The sequence below is a fragment of the Rutidosis leptorrhynchoides genome, chromosome 4, assembly GCF_046630445.1.
Source record: "Rutidosis leptorrhynchoides isolate AG116_Rl617_1_P2 chromosome 4, CSIRO_AGI_Rlap_v1, whole genome shotgun sequence".
NCBI lineage: Eukaryota > Viridiplantae > Streptophyta > Magnoliopsida > Asterales > Asteraceae > Rutidosis > Rutidosis leptorrhynchoides.
In genome coordinates, this window is record NC_092336.1 from 188,476,670 (window position 1) to 188,500,487 (window position 23,818).

Consider the following 23,818-nt stretch of genomic DNA (forward strand, 5'->3'; position numbering starts at 1 on the left):
TTTTGAAATCGTTCATAAATCGAAAGATGGAGCATATGTTAAAGATATATCTAAGGATTTAATGGTATGTTTAAACTTTATTGAATTTCGCTTGCTATCTCAAGTTTTAAAAGGATTCTAAACCTATAATTTTATGGTTGTCTTTATCATAGGATATGGCAAATGGGGAAGTGAATAAAAGGATTCTAAACCTAAAGGACCCCGAATCTGTTGATACTCACAAGAGGTCGAAAATTGAGAGAGAAGTTGTGATGGAGCTTATGGGGCCAGAAAAGAATGGACGAGCTCGATTTCATGGGAAAGGAGTAACAAAATCGCAAGTAACGGATTTTAGTTATGACCTAAGAAGGATTAGAAGTGATAGCTCTATAAATAATCATGATGGTACACTGTTGGTTCAATTTGAATCACAAAGACTACAAATTGAATCTCAAAGACTACAAATTCAAACTCAAAGCCAACAACTTGAGTCTCAAAATAAACTGATGATGAGTTTGCAACAAACCGTTGATGATGTTAGAGGAGAACTTTGACTATTGATGTCCCACGTGAAAGTTTATCCCGAACACAGGTACAACTAAATTTTGTATTTCAGTATTTAGTATTTATGTAGAATATCGCATAATACAATATAACATATACCACTACAATTTAATAGTTATATTTTACCCTTGAAATTGTAACTTGGAATGTGTCTATAGTTACATATTGATGTAAATGTAAATGAGTTGAGACATTTGGACTTGCTTTCATGTCTTGTATTATAGTTCTTTTCAGGGGCATCACATGAAGAAGCGGATAGAGACTTTTCAACGAACACGTGATTGAATGGGTAAGTGATTTACTTACGTCAAATTTTTCTTTGCATGCCATGTTTTACTGAATATACATTTTCATGTGCAGCTGTTTTCTTCTGAATATTAAGAGGTAAACCTTTTTGTTACATCTCATATCTGATTGTTATAAATGCAATACTTATATTCAATTTGTATTCAAGAAAAAACTATTCCTTTTATATTTCATTATATGTATAATTGGTGCTAAAACTTACTCTGACCATAATTGAGTTGCAAGACTTGGTTACTCACTATGATCATAAATGAGTCGTAAGACTTGTTATTGTCTTATTTATTGTTTATAATGGTTTGTTTACAGTTCTAATATTGTTTTCTTGTTCAATTTGCTTGTTTTCTTGCAGTTTGTAATCTGATGGTAGAGTGCAGTGGGTTGTTGCTGGTAATACTTCATGATTTTAGTTTTCAAGAACTCCATAGATGGTTAATGATAATAAGATGCTAGGATCTTATTTTGTTGTATGAATCATCCATCTTTTGATGTAATACTACAATACTGATTGTGTGTTTAAAATCAAATTTTGGTGTCCGGCTACAAAGTTAAATATATAAATTCATGTTTGTTTCTGCTTTTAATTTTTTATTTACATTTGTACCTATTCAATTTCTGGGTGATATATATATACATATATATATATATATATACATATATATATATATACATATATATATACATATATATATATACATATATATATATACATATATATATATATATATATATACATATATATATATATATATATATATATATATATATATATATATATATATATATATATATGTATGTATGTATATATAAATTTCTCACACTTGAGAGTGTAAAAGATAATACAATCCTCTTCTCAAGTTTCCAGGCTTAAATGTGTAACTAATTTATTGACTCAAATCCTCACACTTACATGTGTGAGTGATGTATCTTAGTATTGTACATTTAAATGTGTGAGGAATTCCCTTAATTCTTCACACTTTGAAACATGAAGAGTACATTAATAATTTCAAACTCAATAGTGTGCAAACGCAGATGAATTTTGTTACGGTCAATTTCCACACACATTGGGCAGGTGTGAAGTTGACAAAAGTACATCCTTTAAAGCGTGTAAATAGGTAAAAATATGTGTGTGGACTAGACTTTTTTGTTGTAGTGGAATGAGCCACCGAGACCCGTGAGTTCTTCGTTCCGAAAGGTGAAGTAGGAGGACTAGGATTCGCCCGGACCATTTTTGTAACCAACGCATAACCATGGCATGCTTGACCGTATAAGAGATTCCTTATGTGAGCATCATAATCTCCCGTGAGATCAGAATATGGAATCAAGATTTCAGTATCCGCAGTACTATCAGAAGATATAATATCAGAAGAAATGTCATTAATGTCCTTATTGATACCTAAACAAATCGTATCTCCATCCACAAATTCACACCCTCTTTCCATCAATAGCTCAAGGTCCGCTTTCTCATCAGCAGAGTCTGATTCCTGGGATGTTTTCTCTATGTTAGGCTCGTTATATAAAGGGGCATTATGGTCATTTTTCAAACCCACACTGTTTATTTCTGATGAGGCAACAGTGGAGGTATCATTTATATAGTCATCAAAATCACCATTTGAGAATCTTGAATACGTATCATCCTCGTAATAAGGTTCACTATGGGACGAAATGGATAGAGTGCTAAACCCGTTAATAGCGAATATTAAAGATTTATCAGGCCCGTATTTAGGTCTATGCCTCTGCAGGGTGTTTTTAAAGAAAATCTTGATTTCATCTCCCATATTGCCGCTAGGTAATTGCAGAATTTTACCAAGCCTACGCGCCCCGTATCTAAATGCACTCCGTATCCGGTAATAATTTCCTACAATGGTTCAAAATTGTCAAATTGAATACGAAAGGGTTGTATCCAACATTAACTTCGTAATAACGGCAAAATGGGTAGGTCATAAGCGTTGGGTAACTAGTCATCATATGTTCAGATTGCAACAGGTCATTTTTATAACAGTTAAACGTGATAACTCACGTCAGATTGGTTGACCGCAACATTTTTTGAACTCTATATAAATAATAACTGTATCATACAAACACTACTTTTGATAAAACTGAGCTTAAAATAAAATGGTTATACTTAGACTTTATGTATTTGGGTTATATTGCACCTTATGGAGGCAAAAAGACAAAATGGTAATATTTTGAAGAAGAAAAACCTAGTTAGCATTGTAGCTGACATTAATATAAATTGTTTACCTCTATTAACGCTTCGTCCAAGATTGTTGTTTTCTTTCAATGGATCAATTATGTTGAGATTCTTTAGCGTAAAACTCCGGGTATCTGTTTCAACTCCATTTGACGGCACTATGAACATATCCATACAGTTTTTCCGAAATTCCGTACCAAGTAATACATCTAATCCTGGGGTTTCCACTGAATCCAGAAGCAAGAAAAATTAAGATCAACAAAAAGAAATACAAATATAAATTTTCTAAAGACTATAATAGGTAATTGTATGGGTCAGGCTGGATGGGTCAGGTCCACATAGGTAAACTATTTGGTCAGGTACGACCTGCCAACACTTCCTTTGGGATTTATGAAATTAATTTTCTATTAATAAATATTTTTTAATTTTTTAATATTTGTGAAGAAAATATATGTGAAAACACAATTTAGTGCATTCATCTCTTGAGCAAATGGTTAGCATCAGACCCGAGTGTGGGTTCTAGACCTTTGGGTATGCCTTAAGTATGCATTTTAAACATTTTTAGACCCAAGTTTCAAACTTATATCCAAATTTTCAAATTAAGTAGTGAAAAAAAATTGTGATTGGCCACATATATATTGTAATGGGATTTAACAAGTTTCATAACAACATGTTCATAAAGTTTACATAATCACAAAACCAATTTTATGAGAGTTATAGCAAGCGGAAGCATAATATTAAAATCATGTTTATATGTTTAGCCATTTTGTTTAATCCCATGTTAATATCAAGTCTTGAAAATAAGCTTACATTTAACGAGAAAGGAAGAAAGTATATACCTCCTCAAGTTAATTGAGGGCTGTTTTGGATAAGCAAGTAGATGATGAAGATGATGGAATAATAACCTCTAACTTGAAGCCTCAAGTGTGTAATACCCACAAGTCTTTTGTGCACCAACACCACCTTTAATTTAGTTAGGATTTTGACACTTAATGAGTAAGATTACCAAGCTTAAACCCTCTCTTTTTCTCTCAAATATTTCGGCCAGCAGCTAATGGGAGGAGAAAGAGGGAGTTTTCAAACTTGTCACTTGAATGAATGAGTCAAATCTTTGGTTAAAGAGTTCCACATGCACATAAGGAGTTGTGTGATCTTAAAAGTAACAAAACAAGAGCATGGATGTTGCCTTGGAGTCCCAAAACTGTCCACCATGGAGGGTTTATAAAAAAAATGATGATTTATAAAACTAGATATATAAACCCATGTATTTATTAAGTTACTTACATATTTTATAAACAATTTATAAAATATAACACAATATAATTATTTAAACCTATAAACAATTAAATCCTTATGATATAAATTATCCAAATAATTTATCTCAAGTGATAATAATTTAGAAAACCGATTTTCTAAAGTCCAAGTGTCGCGTATTTATTTAACGATCCAATCGTTAAGATTAAATACATATAAAGTGTCGGTAAGCTTGTTATTGGGTATGACCCGACTTGGATCATAACATATTAGCCACATTAATTTAATATGTCTCTCGGGCATACGAAATACCTTCAATCTCCCACTTGCACGAGAAACATAAGAAATTAATGCAAGTGACAGATACCACCCAACGACCGTCCATCACCCCCAATATGTTATGACTTTGTGCCATTCAATAACATCATCCCTTTCGAGTTTCCATCTCGAATATGAATAGGTGAATTTTTTTATTATATCCTTTCGTCCTAGATGTCATGTTAAATCCAAGAGACACAGAGTGATCACTCTCTTCTAGATTTAACTTTATCAGGCCTTAGACATCTCACTCTCAACGAATAAGAGGGACAAATTTCATCTTGACTACATACGTCCTAGATATATACTTTGTATTATACCTGAGCTCTTCGTTATGGACTACCATATTTCAAAATAGCGAAGGAAAGAATCAAGGCACAATACTTGGTGAATATCCGAATTCAATATGTATCTCAGGTCAGAGGATACAATGATATTCGCCTTTACTCAAGATTACATGTGATCAACCACAAAGGCTCCATTTAGCAAGTCTTGAGAGCGGGTCTTCCAATATTTGTTTCCCACAAATATCTATGAACCTTGGTAGTAACCCTGCCCCACATTCAGCCTGTGAATGTATACCAATCCAAGTTCATAATAGTCTAAACCTCACACTTGTTCCCACAAATGTGATCGACTACGGAATTTAGAATAATAGCTTATTCATGGATAAAATATGCAAAATAGGAACTTGACTCAAAATAAATTAACACCATAATTATATTAATGAGTTTGAACAACTTCGTTCCGTTACAATACTTAAAACAGATCATAACCAATCACTAGAATATCGAAGCCCTAATGCACAAACATGTCCTTCACGTTTTGCTCCATGTAAGAGCTTCGTGAGTGGATCCGCTATATTAAGATCTGTATGAACTTTGCGAATACATATCTTTCCCTTTTCAACTTCATCCCTTATGTAGTTGAATCTCCGCTCAATGTGACGGGTCTTTTGGTGAGCACGAGGTTCCTTGATTTGAGCAATCGCACCCTCGTTGTCACAAAAGATCTCAAGAGGGTCCTGAATGGAAGGGACTACTCCTAAGTCGTCGATGAATTTCTTCATCCATGCAGCTTCCTGAGCTGCCAATGAGGCGGCAATGTACTCTGACTCTGTAGTGGATAATGCAACTACATCCTATTTTGAACTCTTCCAAGAGACCGCACCTCCATTTAATGTGAAGACATAACCGGATTGTGATCGAGAATCATCTCGATCAGTTTGGAAACTCGCGTTCACGTAACCTTTTACTGCGAGTTCCTCCTCACCAGACCCGTATATTAGAAACATATCCTTAGTCCTCCTAAGGTATTTCAATATACTTTTAACCGCAATCCAGTGACTGTTTCCAGGGTTATTCTGGTATCTACTTGTCAAGCTAAGAGCGCATGACACATCTGGTCTAGTGCATATCATTGCATACATGATTGACCCGATAGCAGACGCATATGGGACATTCTTCATTCTCTCTTGTTCATTTTTTGTGGTGGGACACTGAGATGAACTGAGGAGCGTCCCTCTTTAAATAGGTACCAAAACTTTCTTAGAGTTCTCCATCTTGAACCTTTTCAAGACTTTTTCAATGTATGCACTTTGATTCAAACCTATCAATTTCTTGGATCTATCTCTGTAGATCCTAATCCCCAAAATGTATTGTGCTTCTTCAAGATCCTTAATGGAGAAGCAGCCTTTTAGCCAAGTTTTAACACCTTGCATCGTTGGGATATCATTTCCAAATAATAATATATCATCCACATATAATATAAGGAATATGATAGTGCTCCCACTAGCCTTCTTGTATACACAAGCTTCATCACCATTTTTAATGAAGCCAAATTTCTTGGCCTCCTCATTAAAACGATGATTCCACATTCTAGATGCTTGTTTCAATCCGTAGATTGACTTCTTTAACTTACATACTTTGTTAGGATACTTTGAATCAACAAAACCTTCAGGCTGAACCATATAGACATCTTCCTCAAGATATCCATTTAGGAAAGCGGTCTTGACATCCATTTACCTATCTCATAATCATAATGAGAAGCAATGGAAAATAATATCCTGATAGACTTTAACATTGCCACAGGTGAAAAAGTTTCATCATAGTCAATCCCTTGAGTTTGAGTGAAACCTTTTGCTACAAGTCTAGCTTTATATGTATTCAAGTTTCCATGCATGTCGGTTTTTATCTTGAAAATCCATTTACAATTAACTAACTTGGAGCTAGCAGGTTGTACAACCAGTTCCCAAACTTGGTTGTCATACGTGGATTGCATCTCAGCGTTCATGGATTCTTGCCATTTATCTTTATCAACCCATGATAAAACATCTTGATAGTTGGTTGGTCCATCCAAATCAACCACATAGCAATCATCCATGAGAAATCCATATCTCTCAGGAGGATTACTAATGCTATCAGATCTACAAACGTTCTGTATACTTTGATCATCCATTTGATCATTCTCAACATTTTCATGTTGAGTGCTAGTGTCAACCAATTGTGTATCATCTACTTGATCTTGAACCTCTTCAAGATCTATCTTCCTTTCACTATTACCTTCCATTAGGAACTTAGTTTCAAGAAATTCCGCCTTTAGAGCAACAAATACATTTTGCTCGGATGGATCATAGAAATAGTATCCCATATCATCCTTGGGATATCCTATGAAGATACACTTCGTGGATCGAGCATTCAACTTATTAGGGACGTAACGCTTAGGGTAAGCTTCACATCCCCATACCTTTAAGTATGATAGAGATGGAGGTTTTCTAAACCACATCTCATGAGGTGTTCGTTCCACTTTCTTGGTTGGGGCCATATTTAGAATACGAGCCGCGGAGCATAGACAATAACCCCAAAATGATAGAGGTAACGAGCTTCTAGCCATCATAGATCGAACAATATCCATTAGGGTTCGGTTCCTTCTTTCGGATACTCCATTAAGTTGGGGTGTTCCGGGTGGAGTAAGTTGCGAGATAATCCCACAGCTTTTAAGATGATCTTGGAAAGCATCGTTTAGGTATTCACCTCCTATATCGGTACGTAGTACCTTGATTGTTTTGTTGAGTCGATTTTGTACTTCGTTTTGATATTCTTTGAATGCTTCAAAAGTTTCATCCTTGTGTCTCAATAAGTAGACATATCCGAAATGACTGAAGTCATCAATGAAGGTAACGAAGTATCTTTCACTATTCCTAGTCATGGGCTTAAATGGTCCACATACATCCGAATGTATTAATCCCAATAGGTCCTTAGCCCTTTCATAGGTCCCTTTGAAAGGTGCTTTAGTCATTTTGCCTTGTAAACAAGATTCACATACATCAAATGAGTTTAGCTCACTTGATTTCAAAAGACCATTCTTTTGAAGTGTATGCATTCGGTTCTTGTTTATGTGACCAAGGCGACAATGCCATAAATAGGAATCACTCAAATCCCTTTTGAGTTTCTTGGCGTTTGCATGGTATATTGAGCTACTGTATGACGTGTCATCATGAACCAATTCATAAATACCATTCAAAGGCGAAGCCTTAAAATAGAACACATTATCTAAAGAAACATGGATATCATCATTAATAAAATTAAGATTAAAACCAAATTGTCTTAAACGGGATACAGAAATAATGTTTCGAGTCAAATCAGGTGCATATAAAACATTTTTCAAAATAAGCTCCAAACCAGTTTGTAGCTTCAAAATAAAGTCTCCTTGAGCTTTTACGTGCACCTTTGCACCATTTTCCATGAAGAGACTTGTTGTTCCCGCATCTTGTTTACTTCTTTTGAACCCCTGCAAAGAATTGAAAATATGAGTTCTACATCCTGTATCTAATACCCATGTATTAGAAGAAGTAATACTAAACTCAACGTATACCATATATACATTACATGAGGTTTGCCCTGCATCACTCTTTTCTTTCAACTCCTTCATGTGAAGACCCGTCCTAATCCATCCGGACGAAGTCCATATCGATTATAAACGATTCACAACAGTTGATTACATCGCGAGGTACTTGACCTCTATATGATACATTTTTACAAACATTGCATTCATTTTTGAAAAGACAATCTTTCATTACATCGAAGGTTGACAGCATGCATACCATTTTATAATATAACTAACTATAATTGACTTAATAATAATCTTGATAAACTCAACGACTCGAATGCAACGTCTTTTGAAATATGTCATAAATGACTCCAAGTAATATCTTTAAAAGGAGCAATTGCACAGCGGAAGACTTCTTTCATACCTGAGAATAAACATGCCTTAAAGTGTCAACCAAAAGGTTGGTGAGTTCATTAGTTTAACATAAATAATCATTTCATAATTTTTAATAGACCACAAGATTTCATATTTCCATTTCTCATAATCATATGTCCCATGCATAGAGACAAAATTATCATTCATATGGATTAAACACCTGGTAACCGACATTCACAATATGTATATAAGAATATCCCCATCATTCCGGGATCCTCCTTCGGACATGATATAAATTTCGAAGTACTAAAGCATCTGGTACTTTGGATGGGGCTTGTTGGGCCCGATAGATCTATCTTTAGGATTCGCGTCAATTAGGGTGTCTGTTCCCTAATTCTTAGATTACCAGACTATAAAGGGGCATATTCGATTTCGATCATTCAACCATATAATGTAGTTTCGATTACTTGTGTCTATTTCGTAAAACAGTTATAAAATTTGTGCATGTATTCTCAGCCCAAAAATATAAAGAGTAAAAGGGAGCAAATGAAACTCACCGTATTGTATTTTGTAGTAAAAATACATATAACGACATTGAACAACTAGACAATGCAAGGTTGGCCTCGGATTCACGAACCTATATTAATTGCATTTCTATTAAAACGTACGATAAAAATATCAAAATTTCATTTATTGATGTATATTATTTATATATTTTATAGTTATAAGATTTATACCAGATTTCATTTAAAAATATATTTTATGTGATATCTTGTACATGTAGTTAAACTGATTAACATGATTATTTTGATATCCATATATATTTAGAATTGTATGAAGGAATATACTTAATTTGTTTAAAAATATTAGTTTTGATATTGATGATTTACTAAAAATAATTACTTTATTAAAATGATAATAGTAATAATAATAATGATGTTAATAGTGATACTTTAGTTTAATAATAATAATAACAATACTAATAGTTATAAAAATGATACTAATACTAATATTAATGAATATAATGATATCTTGTATTATTTTCATAATAATAATAATAATAATACTTCTTAATGTTATTAACAATAATACTTATACTAATAATAATAATTATCTTACTAATAATGATAATATTAGTAATCATACTACTTAAGATTAATACTAATAATAATTATAATAATAATAGTAATAATAATGATAATAATAATAATAATAATAATAATAATAATAATAATAATAATAATAATAATAATAATAATAATAATAATAATAATAATAATAATAATAATAATAATCATAATAATAACGATGATAATCATAATTGTTAACTAAGGTTATGATAATAATAATAATTATTATTATAATGCTTGTGATAATAACAATAATTAATAATAACAATTTGTCTAATGGTTAGCACAATAATAATTAATATTAACAACAAATAATAATAATAATAATAATTAGAAAGGAAAATAAATTATACCCTTGAACAAAAAAAATCGCTCTAAAAAGAAATACCCACGATCGGGCTCGAACCCGAGACCTCTCGCTCACCCGACAAAGCCTTAACCATTGAGCTGTAATAGTTTTTCTGATTAAACTCACATTCTAATTATATTAAACCCGTATCAATTATCTTCCTATTTCTCTTCTTCTTCATCATACATTATCAGTTTCAATTCCACATCCACATAATCGAGTTATCAGATAATTTTGATTTTAAAACAGATACCGAATTATTTAGAACAGGTTTAAATAGATTAGCCAACGAAAAAAACAAATTAAATAAAATCATTCAAACAGCCTTGCTGCTGTGTCGACGAGTGAAACAAAAAAAAAATATGATTTCGAGTTTAAGATTATTTCATAGAAATATTATAACATAAATTGTGTTTCAAAAGGTTCATAAAAACTTTCTAAATCATAAAATTCAACGGAAACGTCACGAAATTCCTCAATTTAATATTAGAACAAAAGTTGACTTTTTTTGTCAAAAACTTTGACTCAAGAATTAACCCTTGATTTAGCGAATTAGAATTTGAGAATTTGCAGATAGTTTCATTATAAGATTGCTAACATCTGTGCACTTATAGATTTTTAAATGGAATTAAAAATCGAGTTTTGGTAAAATGGTTTAAGAACAGAGGAGAAAGAAGCTGTAAATATTTTTATTTTTTTTAAATCATTCGAATTGCAGAAGATTGATTAACTACTCCAGCTTTAGGAATCGTTTATTCTTGTTTTATAGCTCAGATTGTGTCGACAATCATAACTTTAATTGGTACGACAGAAATATTAAAAAAAATAAAAATGGAATGTGATTGAGTCCCAATTGTACGTGTGATATAGATGTGTAACGATTTGAAGATAGAAACAAAAAAATCTAGTCAGCTCGATTGTGATGGCAACTAATCTGTTTCCAGTTTTGCATTAAATCCGTATATTTATATATATATATATATATATATATATATATATATATATATATGTATATATATATATATATATATATATATATATATTATAGATTAATAATTATCTTTTTATTAATATTAATGATAATACAAATAATAATAATAATAATAATTATTATTATAATAATAATAATACTAATAAAAATAATAATAATTTTCACTCATACTACTAATAATTATAATAATAATAATTAATATTGATACTAATAACAGTTAAATGATAATAATAATTATACTACTAATGTTAATGAGCATAATTGTAATTATGAATATAAAAATTCTAATACTAACAATAATAGAATTAATTTTATCGTTTATAATAACAATATCAAATGGTACAGTGTAATAACAAATATTGATATGATAGGAATTTTAAATTAAAAGATAAGTTTAATAATCTTAATATTAATTACAAGACTAATAATAATAATAATAATAATAATAATAATAATAATAATAATAATAATAATAATAATATTAATGATACTCATAATAATGCTAATTAAGCTAGTATTAATGTTATTAGTATTGATGATGTTTTTCATATATCAACTTCATATCTATATGTTATATATATGATAAAATTATTAATATTGATTTTACTAATAATATCTAATTTGATAAAAGTAATAATATTAATAGTATTTTAATTTACATTTATGTTTAATATGTTAACACTACATATTATTAATCATATAATATTTATACCTTTCTTTTATATTTATTCTAATATACCTATCATAATAATCATTTACATTTATATATATATAGCTTTATTCTAATAACCACATGTATATTATTTTACATATTTAATTTTTAATGATTAATTAGTGTTTTATTATTTCAATTTTTATATATACATACATTTATATATATATATATATATATATATATATATATATATATATATATATATATATATATATATATATATATATATATATATTTACTAACAAGTGTCCGTGAATCGTCGAGCATAGTCAAAGGGTAAATTGATTACATATATAAAATTTCAAAATTTTCGAGACTCAACATTATAGATTTTGCTTATCGTGTCGGATACATATAAAGATTAAAGTTTAAATTTGGTCGGAAATTTCCGGGTCACTACAGTACCTACCCGTTAAAGAAATTTCGTCCCGAAATTTGAGTGAGGTCGTCATGGCTAACAATAAAAGTGTGTTCATGACGAATATGAGTTAGAGATTTATCATTATTGATTAATATAGATAAAATGATTCAATCATGTGAAGCGTACGAGGGAAGCTATCACCAAAGGGTGAAATAAGTAAGTATAGATTCGTCATATCTTTTGACGTAGATAGGATTGATTTCCAAGTTAAAGAGATTTGGAGAAAATCTTTGTAATTAGATTTGATTCTTCGGTAATCAAGGAAATTAGGATCCGCTTTAAATGCGATCATCTGTTTTGATTACTCTGTCGGATATTTTACTATAAATCCACCCCCTTCATTTTTCTTATTTCCCACAACTTCTATTCTTTCTCTCTCAGCTCATACTTTAAAGCATTTGCCAATATGCTCCATCCATTTCTGATTCTTGATATACTCTTAACTTTCATATCTGTCATTCTTCTCTTTCATCTACCACCGAAGGATTTTATTTACTTCTACTATTATCTTGGGGTTATAGTGTTATAAATTTTTCCGTGCCTTTACGTGGCAATACGTATTGATATGCACGGTTTGTAATTTGTGTCTTGTTGTCGAGCTTTATATCTTCTTTTGTATTCAAGAGTTCCATACTTTTGTCTCTTCTTCCCGACTTCAAGTCAAGCGAATAATGGTCCATAATTCATAGATATGAAGTTTTGGATTAACATAGTTAATGTTATAAGAAGGGAATCGTAATGGCACGATCTTGATTTGGTAAATTACCAGAATATCCAAAAAGATAGAACTATTAAGAAGATATGTTCTTAATATGTTTGGAGATTGGTTAGAATGTAAGAGTCATGTAAATGGCACATAATGATGGTACTGTGAATCATCACGTTCTATTAGAAACTCAGCATGAATTACTGTAATATAATCACGTTGATCAAGTGTCATTATATTATACTAACTCATGCATCAGTTCCCAACATTACTTCAATTACATTCATATTTTAAGCTCGAAAGTTTACAGAATATAGAAACTAACAGTTTCTATATGCTGTAATACTGATAGCACGAAGAGATTAATGATTTCAGATAAGAATAGTTATAAAAATATCTCCAGGAATATGGAGGATATTTATAATGAAAGATACGATAATATCTCGGAATATCTAAGATCAGAGGATGATAGAAACTATTATCTGCAAGGGTTTAGAGTAAGGAGCAAGATATTCACTAAAGACTTTAGCAGACATTGAATCATTTGGATTCTTTGAAGTCAAACTTATTCTTTGTGATTTGTCCACGGCTTTCTTCATAGTTTCGCATAATCTGCTTTTCGGTACTAAATTTTCTATTGAATGTTTCCAATATAATGATACACAGGAAGCACGAAGAGGTATATAATTTCGGACGAGAATATTTATGGAAATATCCTCAGAAATATCAAAGATATTGATGATGATATTTTGGGATTTCTGAGTTCGATGGTTGATGGAGAAAGATTTTTCCGCAAGATTTTATCATGAGTACTGAGCAAGATATTCATTGAAGGTTTCAACGAATTCAGAATTACCTGAATTCTTTGAATATAGGGTATGGTCCTTGTATTTGTCCTTGATCTCCTTCGTGGTTAGCTCGATCCGTTTTCCAGTTTCAACTTTTCTGAGCTTTTCCAACATACTATTCTTTATCATCAAACTTCCAATGATTAAGGTAGTTTACGGTTGTCTATGGGTTCTGCTGCTTCATTCAGCTTTTTCAACATTCAGAGTATTGGTTTGTGACTGAGTGCTTTTCAGAATTTCAGAATGAGAGGTCATAATTCTAAGAGATAAATGTCATACATAAAACTGTTGATGTAGATATGCTGTGAGTTTTCAAAGTGCTGATTGCTGACTCCCAATAATTGGTATGGCAGTTCTCGTTACAGAACGGATGAGTATATGATACGGTATTAATGAACAAATATATTGATTTATCGAAGTGACTTTCGTCAAATAGTAGTGAAGTTGCTGGTACATTTACTGTTAATGTGGTGGAATTTAAACAGTTCCCCGGTAACGATGATGAAAGGTAAACTTATAATAAGACTTATTCGAATGAAAGGTCGATGTACTAGCTGGAGCTGTGACAAAATTTGATACTTTGAAAAGGGATCGCAAAGTTATTTTTGCTAATAAATGCCAAAGGATCTGACGCGGCTACGTGTTAAACTTTTACTCAGTTGCTGAGAGTTTCTCAGGTGCATAACTAGATGCATAAATCTTTTCTTCCGTAGATGAAGTGCGATTGATTCATCCTCTTGATTGAGGTGCTTTTAAGAATCATGAAAGGTTTGAACGCAGATTGTAATCGTCAAGATACAAATGTGGTTTAAGATGAAATCAAGTGGCAAACTTGAAGAATGTTTAGTTTAATATGTTATAATCAATATTTTAATTCCTTTTAATTATCCAATGTTATTAGTCCACAGTCGATAGTCCACAGTAACAGCCCAATAATTCATATATAATTTAATATACAATATTCGAATTACTTAATACGTGTCGTGACCCGTATACGTCTCAGACTCGATCACAACTCAAAGTATATATATTATTTAAGGATCAACCTCAACCCTGTATAGAGAACTCGATCATTACTGCATATAGAGTGTCTATGGTGATTCCAAATAATATATATAGATGCGTCGATATGATATGTCAAAACCTTGTATACGTGTCCCTATATTTAAAGTACGTAAAATAAAAAAAAAATAAAAAATAAATGATGAATATTAAAGTGCGTAAAGTAAATAACAGAAATTAAATGACATTTAAATAAAATTGCGAGAATTAAAATTACGATAAAATAAATTGCGATAATTAAATTGCGATAAATAAAATGTAATATGGAATTAACAGTTAGCTAGGAACAGTTAGCTAGGATTTTGTTAGCGTGGTTTCTTAACAAAATTTCATATTGTCAATTAGTCTCTTTCTAATCAATTTTTATTTTGTCCATTATTTCTTCATTATGCCACTTGTTGGATTCTGATAGGTCAAAATCCAAATATAAAATTGAATGAAAATGGTTGTTTTGTGGTGAACGGATTCGTATATCTGTGATTGTAAATAGGATAGTAAATGATTGTTGAATCAGATTCGAAGAATGTACAATGTAACTTATTAATGTAAAATTTAAATATTCCTCAGGTATTACCTACCCGTTAAAATATTTTCACCATTAACAGTTTGTACAAGAGAATTTTTAATTACAATCTTTATGAGAACATATATACATATATATTTTCTTCAGATGTATTCATGGATTTAATGAGTTAATATGATATTAAACTCATTTGCTTTTCGGTTGGAACTAGAATAAATAATCTCTAAAACTTTAGAGATTACATATTCGCCATGTCGAACGAAGATAAATGAGGTAGAACGATACGTAGAACGAAGATCATACTCAAAGTACAAATGATGATATTGAAGCATGGATTGTTGATGGTACTAGTGTTGTTATTGATGGTACTGTTGGTGTTGGTGATGTTGCTGAAGCTGGTACATTTTGAACCATATTCTTCGAATTGATTATTTGAGCGCGAAGTTCGTTGACTTATTACTCCAGGATGATTGTCGGTCGGAACGAGCGGATGAATAAGGTTTAGAATTGTGGATAGAATATAATCTTGTCGAGTTACCCTGGAAATGAGACTGAAAATGGTGTCTCGAACAGGTTCGCCGGTAAACGCTTCAGGTTCATTGTCAAGAGGTGAATTCGGTTGGTGGAAGGGATCGCCTTTTTCGCGTCTCCATTGATTAGGTCGACTACGAACTCATCAGATGAATTGGGGATGGATGATTGATTGATTCATTCTGGTGACACTGCTTTCGGAGCTTAGGTGAACATCCATGTCGGAATAGCTGTCGGAATAACTATCGGAATAGCTATCGAAATCTGAGGGACTCGAACTTGTTGAGGGATTCATCTCGTATGATCAGATGAAGGATTTTTGATAAGAAATAGATTATAGGATATAGATTAGTACTCTGCAATACATAATTTACATATGTATATATAATACTAAAATCCCATAAGTTACAGAGGAATCTACGGAAGATGTCAGGCAAAGTCTACAGTAACAGATATGCTAAGATATGAATTAGCAGATACACTAAGATACGAATTTTGTCTATACACTATTCATGCAATCATTGCAGTAATATGTGTCTAGACTAAGAATGATAAGCAGGTAATTTCCAAAGGATGATAAACAGATGATTTCCTACAAAAATGATAAGCAAAACTTTTGACATGCAGACACGGTCGAAGTCCAGACTCACTAAATGCCTCCTAACGACTTATCAGTTAGACACACTAATGCAGACCTAGTTAACTAAGACCTCTGCTCTGATACCAACTGTGAAGACCCGTCCTAATCCATCCAGACGAAGTCCATATCGATTATAAACGATTCACAACAGTTGATTACATCGCGAGGTACTTGACCTCTATATGATACATTTTTACAAACATTGCATTCGTTTTTGAAAAGACAATCTTTCATTACATCGAAGGTTGACAGCATGTATACCATTTTATAATATAACTAACTATAATTGACATAATAATAATCTTGATGAACTCAACGACTCGAATGCAACGTCTTTTGAAATATGTCATAAATGACTCCAAATAATATCTTTAAAATGAGCAATTGCACAACGAAAGACTTCTTTCATACCTGAGAATAAACATGCCTTAAAGTGTCAACCAAAAGGTTGGTGAGTTCATTAGTTTAACATAAATAATCATTTCATAATTTTTAATAGACCACAAGATTTCATATTTCCATTTCTCATAATCATACGTCCCATGCATAGAGACAAAATTATCATTCATATGGATTGAACACCTGGTAACCGACATTCACAATATGTATATAAGAATATCCCCATCATTCCGGGATCCTCCTTCGGACATGATATAAATTTCGAAGTACTAAAGCATCCGGTACTTTGGATGGGGCTTGTTGGGCCCGATAGATCTATCTTTAGGATTCGCGTCAATTAGGATGTCTGTTCCCTAATTCTTATATTACCAGACTATAAAGGGGCATATTCGATTTCGATCATTCAACCATATAATGTAGTTTCGATTACTTGTGTCTATTTCGTAAAACAGTTATAAAATTTGCGCATGTATTCTCAGCCCAAAAATATAAAGAGTAAAAGGGAGCAAATGAAACTCACCGTATTGTATTTTGTAGTAAAAATACATATAACGACATTGAACAACTAGACAATGCAAGGTTGGCCTCGGATTCACGAACCTATATTAATTGCATTTCTATTAAAACGTACGATAAAAATATCAAAATTTCATTTATTGATGTATATTATTTATATATTTTATAGTTATAAGATTTATACCAGATTTCATTTAAAAATATATTTTATGTGATATCTTGTACATGTAGTTAAACTGATTAACATGATTATTTTGATATCCATATATATTTAGAATTGTATGAAGGAATATACTTAATTTGTTTAAAAATATTAGTTTTGATATTGATGATTTACTAATAATAATTACTTTATTAAAATGATAATAGTAATAATAATAATGATGTTAATAGTGATACTTTAGTTTAATAATAATAATAACAATACTAATAGTTATAAAAATGATACTAATACTAATATTAATGAATATAATGATATCTTGTATTATTTTCATAATAATAATAATAATACTTCTTAATGTTATTAACAATAATACTTATACTAATAATAATAATTATCTTACTAATAATGATAATATTAGTAATCATACTACTTAAGATTAATACTAATAATAATTATAATAATAATAGTAATAATAATGATAATAGTAATAATAATAATAATAATAATAATAATAATAATAATAATAATAATAATAATAATAATAATAATAATAACGATGATAATCATAATTGTTAACTAAGGTTATGATAATAATAATTATTATTATTATAATGCTTGTGATAATAACAATAATTAATAATAACAATTTGTCTTATGGTTAGCACAATAATAATTAATATTAACAACAAATAATAATAATAATAATAATAATAATAATAATAATAATAATAATAATAATAATAATAATAATAATAATAATAATAATAATAATAATAATAATAATAATAATTAGAAAGGAAAAGAAATTATACCCTTGAACAAAAAAAATCGCTCTAAAAAGAAATACCCACGATCGGGCTCGAACCCGAGACCTCTCGCTCACCCGACAAAGCCTTAACCATTGAGCTGTAATAGTTTTTCTGATTAAACTCACATTCTAATTATATTAAACCCGTATTAATTATCTTCCTATTTCTCTTCTTCTTCATCATACATTATCAGTTTCAATTCCACATCCACATAATCGAGTTATCAGATAATTTTGATTTTAAAACAGATACCGAATCATTTAGAACAGGTTTAAATAGATTAGCCAAAGAAAAAAACAAATTAAATAAAATCATTCAAACAGCCTTGCTGCTGTGTCGACGAGTGAAACAAAAAAAAAATATGATTTCGAGTTTAAGATTATTTCATAGAAATATTATAACATAAATTGTGTTTCAAAAGGTTCATAAAAACTTTCTAAATCATAAAATTCAACGGAAACGTCACGAAATTCCTCAATTTAATCTTAGAACAAAAGTTGACTTTTTTTGTCAAAAACTTTGGCTCAAGAATTAACCCTTGATTTAGCGAATTAGAATTTGAGAATTTGCAGATAGTTTCATTATAAGATTGCTAACATCTCTGCACTTATAGATTTTTAAATGGAATTAAAAATCGAGTTTTGGTAAAATGGGTTAAGAACAGAGGAGAAAGAAGCTGTAAATATTATTTTTTTTTTAAATCATTCGAATTGCAGAAGACTGATTAACTACTCCAGCTTTAGGAATCGTTTATTCTTGTTTTATAGCTCAGATTGTGTCGACAATCATAACTTTAATTGGTACGGTCGAAATATTAAAAAAAATAAAAGTGGAATGTGTACTAACAAGTGTTCGTGAATCGTCGAGCATAGTCAAAGGGTAAATTGATTACATATATAAAATTTCAAAATTTTCGAGACTCAACATTATAGATTTTGCTTATCGTGTCGGATACATATAAAGATTAAAGTTTAAATTTGGTCGGAAATTTCCGGGTCACTACAATTCAGGTAGATCGGGCAGTTGCATTTCCAGTGACCCATCTCACCGCAACCAAAGCACGGATCTTCCTTGGGTTTGCTTGTCCGGCAACCTTTTGCTTCTTATTTTTGTTGGTTGGGGTAACCATCTTTCCCTTTCCCTTGCCCTTGCCATGGTAGGCAGGTCCTTTCTTCTTGGCCACCTTTGGCTTAGAAGTGGAATTGTTCTTAGACCCGCCTTCATTGATCATAAGCACGGGAGAAGCCCTTTTACCCATGCTTGATTCGGCCGTCCTAAGCATGGCATGCAATTCGCCAATGCTTTTATCCCAACCATTCATGTTGTAATTCAACACGAATGTGTCAAACCTTTTTGACAAAGAGTTGAGGATAAGGTCCGTGGCTAATTCATTAGACATGTTACAGTTTAGACGGTGCAATCGATCAATTAGGCTTTTCATCATAAGAACATAGGATGAGACGGATTGGGAGTCGTCCATTCGACAAGCATGAAGCGCTCGAAGCGTTTCGAAGCGCTCAATACGAGCTTGTTGAAGGAACATCTCCTTCAACTGAGTAATCATCTCGTATGCTCCATGATGCTCAAAGTCCTTTTGGAGTTCGGGGATCATGGTCCCAAGCATAAGGCAAGAAACTTTCACCGAATCGGCGCAATATTCCTCCCAATATGCCATACCCTCGACATCATCCTCCTCGGGTTGATCGGGAATGGGGTCTTTCAACACATACGCTCTATCCTCAAACTTGAGGACAATTCTTAGATTGCGATACCAATCCATGAAATTCGTATGGTTGAGTTTTTCCTTTTCGAGTAAGGACCTCAATGATAGGTTATTAAAGTTGACTGGTGCATTTGGAATGTTGTTGTTATTGGCGGCCATCTACAAAATTTAACAAAGTTTGTTTAAGTGTCAATTTTTAATTTAATGATCAATACCCTTTTAAATCCAATTGATATATTAAATTTTAGAATCCAACGGTAAACCAAATTCCGGTTAGGTGACCTTTATCCCGTTATTTGATTTAGCTAGGTAGTCATTTATATGACAATTGCAATCCTTTTGCAACTTCTAAGGTATGTGATCATGCAATCCTTTTGCATGGCATATTTATCCCATCAACGCCTATTTGTTCCTCATGCTTCGGTGACCCTAAGTTCATGATTCTCAAATCAAGTCGTTCTACTTGTGTAAACATGTAAACTTAACATACAAGTGGTTAGGTGACCTTTATCCCACAAGCATGTGAAATTTACCTTAATCATATTAGTTTGCTTATAACGGTTAGGTGACCTTTATCCCATTATGAGTTCCCTAATATGTCTAAGCAGAGGCGAAGCTATGAATTTTGATTAGTGGTGTCACAAAATAAACTCAAAATAGATCGAGTTAGGGATGCGAAAAAATACCGACATATCAAAAGCGTATCGTATCGAAATACCGTACCGATGCTATTCGGTATCGATTCACAGTTTACAAAAAACGGTTTTGGTACCGGTTCGTACCGGTTAGCACTTAATAGTCTTTCCTGGATGATACTATTCATTTATAATCTGTTAGGTCTTCTAATCCAAATGGGCTGAGGGTCCCAATACTAATCGGTGGTGTCACCAAACAGAAGTCCATTGAGTTACACAATGTGAACAAGTATGGGCTGTGAATTTTTGGACAGATGAGTGGTGTCACAGGCCCACCCTCATGTTCATGTAGCTCCGCCTCTATGTCTAAGTGTCACACAAAAGGATGGCGTTAAACTTGTTAACCTAGTTTATAAAAGGGATTTTGAGTTTTCATTATTTCTAGTTTAAGAAAACTTTTATACCATATACCAACGTGCATTTAGTATATGGTACATATGAAAATACATTTTCATGACATGTAACAAAGCCATTTTCATTACTTTGAAATAAACCATTTTATATGTGTAATCCTTTTCTTGTTCTTAATAACCATTTATTAACGTCCTTTTGTCATTTCAATTTAACCATTTAAATGTCGTTTTGCTTGTTGTTAACTTGTGTGATTAACTTGTAGTAATAAAATGCACAATCCACAATCATACAAAACAACCACGCATGCAAAACAATATGTTCACAATCAAGCCTTTTGGTAGGCATTTTGTTTAGCCGAACACAAAATGCCATCGGTCAATGGGTCAAAATACAAAGTAGGAGATTTTACATCTCCCACTAAATCTTGCATCCTTCCCTGTGTTCTTCATTGTCACCTTCTTGTATCTTCATTTTGTTACAAAATATATTCTAATACATTTTGTCTAGAAAATGAAATACAACCTAATCTATTTTACATACCAAATATAAAATAAAATCCATAACCAAAATAATATTACATACCAAAAGAATAAATAATATTACAAATCAAATGAATGAATAATACAACCATATTGAATGATAAACAAATCAACCAAACAAACATTCATTCAAACACAAGGCCAAGGCTATGATTGTGAACATCAACATACAACAAATATGACCAAAATGGAAGAGCCCAAAACCCATTTTGGGTCTCAAATATTTCGGCCAAACCATCAAACCCACCCAAACCCTTTAATTTTTGCATTTTACTTTCATGCATGTACATAGAATGCAAATATAGTGGGTTTAATAACCATTTAAGAAGTATACTCCATAGACTTCGGCTCTAGATACCATTGATAGGATTTAACAAGTTTCATAACAACATGTTCATAAAGTTTACATAATCACAAAACCAATTTTATGAGAGTTATAGCAAGCGGAAGCATAATATTAAAATCATGTTTATATGTTTAGCCATTTTGTTTAATCCCATGTTAATATCAAGTCTTGAACATAAGCTTACATTTAACGAGAAAGGAAGAAAGTATATACCTCCTCAAGTTAATTGAGGGCTGTTTTGGATGAGCAAGTAGATGATGAAGATGATGGAATAATAACCTCTAACTTGAAGCCTCAAGTGTGTAATACCCACAAGTTTTTTGTGCACCAACACCACCTTTAATTTAGTTAGGATTTTGACACTTAATGAGTAAGATTACCAAGCTTAAACCCTCTCTTTTTCTCTCAAATATTTTGGCCAGCAGCTAATAGGAGGAGAAAGAGGGAGTTTTCAAACTTGTCACTTGAATGAATGAGTCAAATCTTTGGTTAAAGAGTTCCACATGCACATAAGGAGTTGTGTGATCTTAAAAGTAACAAAACAAGAGCACGGGTGTTGCCTTGGAGTCCCAAAACTGTCCACCATGGAGGGTTTATAAAAAAAACGATGATTTATAAAACTAGATATATAAACCCATGTATTTATTAAGTTACTTACATATTTTATAAACCATTTATAAAATATAACGCAATATAATTATGTAAACCTATAAACAATTAAATCCTTATGATATAAATTATCCAAATAATTTATCTCAAGTGATAATATTTTAGAAAACCGATTTTTTAAAGTCCAAGTGTCGCGTATTTATTTAACGATCCAATCGTTAAGATTAAATACATATAAGGTGTCGGTAAGCTTGTTATTAGGTATGACCCGACTTGGATCATAACATATTAGCCACATTAATTTAATATGTCTCTCGGGCATACGAAATACCTTCATATTGAATATGGTACTACTATATAATCAATAGTGAAGTAATACCCATTTCTTTAAGAACAATTTCAAAGTTGTAAACATAGCATAATTGGTGACTATTAAATCATCCGACGTGCTTACAACTAAAAAACAAAATCCGACTCAGATTAAGATATTTCGACTTTTAATATTAACAAGTTGAACCTATCAATTTGCCACTGTTTAAATCTTACCGGCTAAGTTAGCCATAGAAGACTTGAAAACCGGACCATCCAAACTGACGCAATAGTTATCCCAGTCAAATTTGGCATAATAATCCAAAAATCTGTAAAGCACCTACAACGGGGTAAAAATAGATCATTAGTGAACTCAAGAATATGCATCTTTGATTACAAATATGGTTTCACATGTGAATTCCCAAAAGTTATCACCTCTATTGGGCCATTCATTCATGGAAGATGTATAAGACTAGAGTTTCCAAAGCGTACGTAGATATTAACCCATGATGAGCACCAAGTATACGGCTTTCATAGTAACACCATGCTTTTATCAGAATAATAATGCGCTTAAAAAGATGATCCTTGCCAGCAAGGCGATCAACCTGCATCAAAGAATGTATGA

General features: G+C 31.5%; 1 pseudogene; it reads right to left on the bottom strand.

Moving 5' to 3' along the window:
- Window positions 1-947: 947 nt before the first annotated feature.
- The window catches only part of LOC139841293 (uncharacterized), a 44,660-nt pseudogene continuing 21,789 nt past the window's right edge, over window positions 948-23,818 (bottom strand).